Source organism: Indicator indicator, chromosome 14, assembly GCF_027791375.1.
Source record: "Indicator indicator isolate 239-I01 chromosome 14, UM_Iind_1.1, whole genome shotgun sequence".
NCBI lineage: Eukaryota > Metazoa > Chordata > Aves > Piciformes > Indicatoridae > Indicator > Indicator indicator.
In genome coordinates this window covers 7,174,865-7,183,519 of record NC_072023.1, presented here as the reverse complement: position 1 = coordinate 7,183,519, position 8,655 = coordinate 7,174,865, and the positions used below count along the sequence as shown (strand labels likewise).

The window sequence follows — 8,655 nt, the reverse complement described above, 5'->3', positions numbered from 1 at the left end:
CATGATTTAGTGGGCATGGTGTTAGTGGTTGATGGTTGGACTTGATCTTAGAGGTCTTTTCCAACCTTAATGATTCTTTGTTGTCAGAGAAGCTCGGAGTTGCTCTGCAGGCCCACTTCCCCACAGATGGGACATGAGTGCCTTTTTCTGTGAAGCCTTGTTTAGGTAATGTTTGCAGATCTCATCTTGTACTTACATGGTATTGTCAAAGCTTTCTGCAAAGGAAAGTGCTTCAGGAGTGTCTGGCAGATGCACAGGCATTCCTACTTAAGGATGCAAAAAGCATGACTAGGTGAGCTGTGCTGCTTGCTACTGCTTGCTACTGCCTGCAGTAATTGGCAGTGATGGGTGACCTGAGAAAATGCATTGAGCCTAACCTGGGAGACTGCATTGAGGCTGCAGAGCTTGGTAGATCATCTTTGTTCTGGGAAATACAAAAACCAGTTAACTCAGTTTCTCTATGGAGCATAACAGCTGAAGGAATAAAAGCCAGTATAGGAACGATATGGAAAACTTAAGCAAGATTTAACTCATAAATAATAAAAGTTTCTCTTGCAACTGAAGAAAATTAAGAAGGTGAGACACTGACTCCATTACAATTGTATATGAGAAGCATAAAGCTGCAGAAAACCTCAAGCAGATGACAGAATAAAAGCAGTATCATACCAGATATATCTGATTCACTTCTCTGTTACTCTTCCAAATACTGGCTAATTACCTGGACCAGAGGGATGAGAATGATGTCTTTAATTGTGGCTGCAGCTATACTGGAATGCAAGTATGCTGTGCCATAGTAGCATAGATCCATAGATTAATTCTCCCTAAAAGAATGGCTTTACAAATCAGAGTAATATTTACAACACTGTAAATAGTTTATAGCAAGGATTGACAGTGTTTTGATTCTGATGAGTACCTGCACAAGAAACTTTGATAACTATGCTAGCAAATTGTGAAAATCTTCATGTTAACCTCTAAGGAAAGATGCTATTTCATGGGAGGATTTATACATGCTGGATCATGATCTTGCAGGACACCTCTCAGTCTTACAGGTGAAGGAAATTGGGACAGAGGAGAGTATAACATGATATCAATTGGGAAATGCAGTCTTGGAAACGAATGTTCTTGAATTAAAAAATAGTGCTTACTGCAGTATAACTCGTGATTGTATATTTTGGGTTTGTTCCTCTTTCTCTTTAGCTCCTCTTAAGCCCTCTTCTCATCCAGCTGTAACGTCTTTCCTTCTGGAGGTCCTGCAAGTTTGGAGGTGTCCTGGGCCCTGTTGACTCATCTGATGCTTAATGGCTCTGTGATGATACTCTTCAGGATGTGATGAAGCACGTCAGAGCTCTCTGTGTTTACTTACCCACTCCCAGGCCTGCTCCACCTTTCTTTTGCCTAAAGCCACACCTCAAAAGGGATTGTCATTTAATGTACACTTTGACCATCAACTTCTACAGCAGAGACAAATCTTGGTTAGACTCAACTCATTGTCACAGTGTGGTTGCCTAAAAATAAGAGGTAACAAATCTGCTGAAGAGATAATAAAAATATACATCATATTATAGCTCTTATCTATGAATAACAGCAATCTTTGGTTAATTATGAATATCTGGGGGGGGGAGGTACATTGTGATTAAATACTGTGAAGAGCATAAGACAGTGTTCTCCTGTGTCATATGGTACATTATACAATTCACAGCCTATATGTCATAAATTATCATTTTATTGTGTTGACAGACCTGCCAGAAGCCAATCCTACTCAATAAAGTCTTTCCTTTTTTTATTAGCAACTTTGAAATATTATACAAGTTTGATACCCTCTGAATCTTGTCAGAGTTGCTTAAGTGCAAAGCACCAAGTTAGGGTCACTGGAAATAGAGAAGTGAGATGCTGAGGAATAAACGTGTCACCGATTACATTGGAAAAGAGCTGATGATTTAAACCAGTGTCAGTCTGGAAATTATGATCTGACAGTAGACGGGATCCTTTAGGGAAAGGAAAATCTGTCCTACAAGGGTTGCTGCGCTGGGACCTGAGCATAAACCTCACCTCAGAGTGTATTTAGAAGTGCAGCTGGGCGTGGATGGATAAATCCCCCACCTCAGGCAGTGTGTCTCTGTCTTCACAACCATTTCCCACGACAGAGTAACCTGTGCTGCTGAGTACCCACTCGCCACAGGCATCTCCATTCCTGGGTCTTTGCTGGTGTGGGCTGCTCTGGAGATTTAGTCCACTTTTGGAAATATTGAGGGATTTAGAATGAAAACAAGCCACAAATCTGCTTCCAAAAGAGTCCCTAAACTTACATGTATGCATATAAATATATATACTTATACTTAGAATCATAGAATTAAACAGAATCACAGCATAGAGTCATTTGGATTGGAAATGATCTTTAAGATCATCAAGTCCAACCATTACATGTTAATTTAATGGTCCAGCCATTACCATGCATGTAAACATATATATTATGTATAATACATGTATGTGGCATACGATATGATATATTATATGATATAATATGATATAATATAATGTAATATAATGTAATATAATATAATATAATATAATATAATATAATATAATATAATATAATATAATATAATATAATATAATATAATATAATATAATATAATATAATATATAACATAACATAACATAACATAACATAACATAACATAACATAACATAACATAATATAATATAATATAATATAATATAATATAATATATACTATATACACATACACTTCATATTCCATTCCACCCAAAGATACAAGTTTTCAGAAGACCTTGTTTACAGGGAACCCCCTCAGCAGTGCGTGGAGTGTAGTAACTCAAGTCTGGCTGGAATAGATAATTGCTCTGCTGTAAGCAATGGTTCTGGCCCCCTTCCAGCAAACATCTATGGGTGGGCAAAAGGGCCACCTATGTGATAATCTCGTGGAAGCCGGGGGGGTGTCTTGTAATTCAGTGCATTGCTGCACTTCACATGCATGCAGGCACTCTGCAGAGGCAGCTTTCCTTCCTTTTGGGTATATTTTTTATATTGGCTAAGATAATCGGGAAAGAGAAAAAATGTTGCATTAAAATAAGAACGACGCCTCGACCACTTAGCGCTTTCGGTTTTGTCTTTTTTTTTTTTTGTTAAAAGCCTCATTCACCTTAAAGACTCTCAAAACCAACCACAAGGGAAAGATCTGTGAGTTTTTGTAATGGAAAGCGGTAGCCTCTAGGGCCCAGAGGATATGCAGGGAGGCATTTTCTCTTGCTGGTGCAGCTGAGAGCCAGCGAGCGAGCCAGCGAGACCTGGAAATGAAAGTAAAGAGATCAGGAGGCACATGGAGGGAGCTGCAGGGGCAGCCGATCCAGAAGCAGAATGCTGCCTTCTATAATTAAATAGCACTTACTATTATTATTACTTCTAGTAATAATACATTAATAATATCTCTAGTAATACAATACCATTTATCAAGGAAAGTTTATACATAGTGTGGGGGGGGAAACGCAAGGAGAGGTGAGTCCTTTATTATTATTTTGGGGGGATTATTTTTGTCTTAAACCAATTCTGTATATATGTGTGTGTGTGTTTGTGTATGTAGAAAGGGGTGGACTTGAGAAACAAGAAAATCTGGATGTTGATTCATTAGAAAGTAAAGGTTTCAGATAGTGACTGCATGGGTGAAACGTTGTGTAATTGCAAATTAAAAAAAAAAAACAAACAAAAACAAATAAAAAGGAAGGAAAAGTGGCGAAAAATAATATGGGCGAGATTTTGAAGCTAAACCCCTCTTCTGCCAAAAATGTGGGGTTTGCAAAAAAAAAAAATAATTGTCAGAGATCCTAATCCCACCCCCTAGAAAAAATGTGGTAGTCTAAAAGTGGATAGCTAGGGGAAAAGCCCCTAGGTTTATATGGAAAACTTAGTATTAATTACATTTGCGCCTGTTTGTGGTTTATATGTTTGAGAGATGTGTTTGGGTCTGTATTTAGGCTGCAGTACCCCCCTCTTCTTCGGTATAAACCCCATGAAGCAGCAGAGAAGCCCTTGTGGAAGAGCTTTTCAGATGCACCTTCCGTAGGGGCTTTTAAAGTTTATCAAATAAGAAGGTTGTAGGATTTTTATTTTTTTCATCCCCCCAAAATTCTTTAATGCTTTCGACAGTTTCCGGGTGGCAGGGGAGGTTGTCTCCTTTTTTTTTTTTTTTAATCTTAAAGCCGCCTCCTAGACTCCTGAAAATGTTTGATTTTTATTTAAGCGGATGGGGGGTGGGGAAGGAGGAAGAGTATGTTTTGGTTTGTTTTCCTTTTTCCCGGGGATGTCTGGATATCTGTAGCCGAGGGAGACCCCTCCCAGCAAGTCGGAGGTGGCGAGGGTGCCAGGGTGCCGGCGTCCAGCCGAGTCGCGGGGAGCACAGAAGGAGCCGGCGGCCCCTCTCGGTCCCAGCCGGCCGAGGTGGCGCTTTTGTCCGCGGTGGCGGCTACGCAAGGCCGGGGATCGGCGGCCTGGTGCTGGGAATGGGGGGAGGAGGCGAGCGGGGACTCCCGCTCCATCCGTGCGGCCACCAGCCCCGGGATTTATTTTTAAAGTGAGGCAGGGGATGGCGAACTGGGTGGGCACGAAACCAAGAGCAGGGGTCCGAGGGACGGGCAGCATCGCCCCTTTCCCCCTCCTCACCTTGGCTGCACTGCGGTACCCCTCGGCAGGGCCTGGTGGGCCGCGGCAGGAGGAAGAATGGCCTGCGTGGGGGTGTTATGCGGGGCCGGCAGTACGTGGGGTGTTTAAGTGTGGGGACACACGGCTGGAGGGAGTGGAAAATGGGGTGATGGGGACCAGAGTGATTTCTTGAGTCTTTGGCCACCACCTCCATCCCCCTCCTGGGCAAATTTATGGTCACTGCTTTTATTTTGAGCCGGGGGTGAGGCAGTTGTCTCCGCTTTGCCCTGCGTTCACTGGAGGTGTTTCTGGGTGAAGCTGGTGGCACCTCAATGACAGCAACCCCAGTGGTGCTGTGGGGCAGGACTGGGGCTAGCTGAATGCTGGGGTGTGAGAGAGTGGCCATGGAGGTACCTTGGGGAGGCCAGTGCATGAAGGGACAGGCTCATGAGACCTGATGGGCACAGCATGGTAGTGGGGACTCGGAGAGCTGTTGGCTGTGGGAAGTGCTCAAAGCCAGGGAGTGGGGCATGGCAGAGAGCAGCTGCAGGACTGAGTGGGGACCCATGTTTGTAGTGGGCCATATGGTTTGTCCTCTGTTTGATGTGAGTCTGGTTACTCATTCTGCTGCACCACTGAGGTGGGCACACTGCAGCCAGTGAAAGACTCCATGTTGCAGACAGTGCATCCTGGAGCCTTTTGCCTGGAAGAGAGTGCATGCAGCCTGGGGTTGAGCTCCTGCCTCAGCTCTACAACCTGCTATTTGCTTCTTGGTGCCTTTATTTCTGGCTGAAATGTTGCAGTCAAAGCCTGGGACTCAGTCAAGTGTAAATTCATTGCCATCCCAGAAATATAGTATGTAAAACTTTGCTCAAATTCTGCTCTGGCAAGGTTGGGAATAATATTCATGATCTTGCTAAGGTAAATTCAACTCTTTCTGTTCATCTTGTAGTGTCTTGTAGAGCATATCTACCCAGTCTGTGATTGAGTCGCCGTGTTTACTGTCTCATGCTTCATTCTGAAGGCAAGAAAACCATTTTACCTCTTTGCAGCATTTTATTTCTGTCTGGCAAATAATTTGTAACTCATTGACAACTTCTGAATAAAGTCCTCTCTAGATGCTGGAGCAGAGAGGATAAACATCTCTGGACTAAAAGGATGAAACTTTGTACTGGGGGTATAAATACTCTGGAGTCAATTTCTACTGGTGTTTTGAGCAGATAAGTCTGGACAGAGAGATTTAGTGGGTGGAATTAAAAAAGGATGCTTAGGCCCCCTGCTTCATGGAATGTTTTCCACTGTGCTTCAAAAACCATTTAAAAGACCAAGAAAACAAAAGCTAAACAGGCTCTGTTCTTAAAATTAATTATGCATCAGTTGTAGAATGGTGTGCAGCAGAACTGAAGTGTTGCAGGTATGGGTAGCTTACTGTGTGCTGGGTCATGAGCATGTGCCTAGGTCTGAGGGTCGAATGAGATGCAGTGAAGAGGTTGGAATGATGAAGGGAGGCAGAAGTGACTGAGTTTTCTGGGGAGGTGGCAAGGGGGAAGGCATGAGGAGCAAAAGGAGAAGTCCGAATGATGGCATCCAGCAGTGGTGAGGCAGGCAGGATGCTGGAGAGGTCTGTCATGCATGGAGGAGGGTGCTGGTGGGGAGTCAGATCCAAAGGAAAAGGTGGTTGTTCCCAAGAGACCTGAAAGAAGTTGTCAGGGCAGCAGCATGTGGTGTTTTGAGGGTGTTGAGATGAGCCTGACATGCAAAGTCATGACATAAGCTGAAGGTGTGACAGAGCTTTAACGGAAGAAGCTGGCCACCCATTCTCAAGGAGAGAGAATGTGGGGCAGTATCATCAAGCAATGGTCTGGAGAGAAGATTAGGCCTGTGGTTTATGTCTAAAGAAGGCCATGGAAGGTCTTGGGTTGGAGAACATTCACTGTGGAAGATGAGGGTAGGACTGCAGAGACTGAACAGCATGCAGGACCCAGAGGTTTTGTCTATTTTAATGAAGGCTTTGTAGCAAGAATCAAAACTAGATGGATATTGTGGGACTTACAGAGATGCAGTAGGTTGGTCAACCATCCACATGAAGCAAAGGTGGAAGTATGCATGTTGGATGCAGTGGCAATGGAGGTGAGGAGGCAAAAAAACTCAGGAGAACTCTGGGATACAAGAAGAGTTGGGTAATTTTAGGAAGGAGACATTCTGGAGCCTTTCCCTGTAGTCCTTTGGCTCCACTCCAGCTTTTGCTTAGTAAAGTTTGAATGCCCTTCTCTGTGGGCAAGGAACAGTGACCAGTTCTCATTGTAATACATACCCACATCCTGCTATTTAGCATGTTTAGCTGTGAGGTCAGGGTAGCTGTGAGAACAGGTACAGATCTCTTCACTCCTTGCAGCAGTGCTGTAAAAGCTGAGCTCGGAAGCAGAGCTTGTTAGTAGGTTGTGCATATCAGGAGCTTTTCAAGGTGAGGATCTGTTTTGTGGATATAGACAATTGTGAATGTGTGCCACAGCATTTTTGGACTGCAGCCACTGACGTGGTGGTGACTAGCCTGTGTTCAACCACTCTCCCAATAACCTCCCATTTCATCAGATCTGTGGGGTGCTGCTTCACTTCCCTGACTTTTTTCCTCTCCAGCATGCCTCATGTCAGGGAGCAGCAAGAGCAGGACTGTTCCTCCAGGGAGGACAAGCTAGGAGCCAAAGGTGATGACAGCCACCAGCAGTGGCTTCACTAAGTAGGGTACAGTTCCACTACATCTGAACAGTGCAGGCAGAACAAGAGGTCTGTCAACGGTCCCAAAGAAGATGAGGTGATGAATCGTGTCCCTGGTCCACCCAGTGGTGGAAGATAGTGCCAGAGACAGGACTGAAGACAATCTGCCTGCAGTGTACATCCAGGATTTGCCCAGGACACAGGACTGACAGATCCACCCACAGTATAACTCAGACAATGCAGTGTGCCTGGACCCGAGCTGAAGTGGGTGCAGAGGGTGCATGGGTGGTGGTCCAAGGTGTGGCTGTTTGGGACATATAAAGTCTGTTTGTGCACTTAGGGACCAGACATCCAGAAATATCTCCTTCCTCTCTGTGCTTTCATCCATGAGCTTTTATGAGGGTCCACTTGACTCTTTTACCCACTCCCCTCCAATTTATCTCTTGTAGTTTCCTGGCTCTTTCCCCACCTGATCTTTCTCTTACGGCTTGCTTTGTCCTCTTTTGTGGCTTTCATTGCTTTTTGGAAATGGTTTCTACTGCTCCTCTTCACCTTGTCTGTTCTCTCTTACTCCAGTCTTTGCAGAATTTCATGCAAGGAGAGTTATCAAATTAATTGCCTCTCTCTCTTTTTCTACCCCTCAAGCCTGCCTGCCTGTAGCATTAGTGATCGTATTAACCTCACAGTCTCCTTGTTAAATTTCCTTCTTTCTTCCTGATTGCTCATTATCCAGGCTATTTATAAATCATTCCAGGCCTTCTGTTGGTGTTCTACTGAAGTCTACCTCCTCCATCACTTCTGTTAAAAGCCTTGGTAAAGATGCTGATCATCGCTTACTTTGTTGGCTTTCCCCTTCTTGCTGCAGTGCCCATCCCGTTCCAGATGCAACTGCTTAAAAATCTTCTACCTGCTGCTCAAACCAGCCTGCTCTCAAATGTAATGTCTGATAACTTGCAAAGTGCACAGTGTCACTTTCAGCTCTTGCTTCCTTCTGCTGCCACTTCTTCCTGATCTTTCTCTTGTTCTTGCTTTTGCCCCTTCCCCCAACTCTCCTTGGTAAAGGGCAGGTATCAGTTCTTCTGCATTTTGCTTGGCACAGAGCACAATCAATAAGGCCTTGTTGAGTTGTTAGGATTGATTTTCACACACCTTAAAGGTCCCTTCACCCTGTCTGGGCTGAACATGCCATAGATACTGTAAATTATCTTAGAATGATAGGAATGGTTTTAATGGAAAAGGCAGCTGAGCTACAGTGCTCTCCAAGGCCTTCTTCTCTTGTATGAC

The 8,655-nt window shown here is 44.1% G+C and overlaps 1 protein-coding gene across 1 annotated transcript in view; it reads left to right on the top strand.

The window, feature by feature from the left end:
• Nucleotides 1–3,467: 3,467 nt before the first annotated feature.
• Nucleotides 3,468–8,655, top strand: part of ZC3H7B (zinc finger CCCH-type containing 7B) — a 46,443-nt gene continuing 41,255 nt past the window's right edge. Inside the window, exon 1 of the mRNA XM_054386807.1 lies at nt 3,468–3,516. The gene's annotated coding sequence lies outside the window, so the exon portion shown is untranslated. The remainder of the gene's footprint in view (nt 3,517–8,655) is intronic.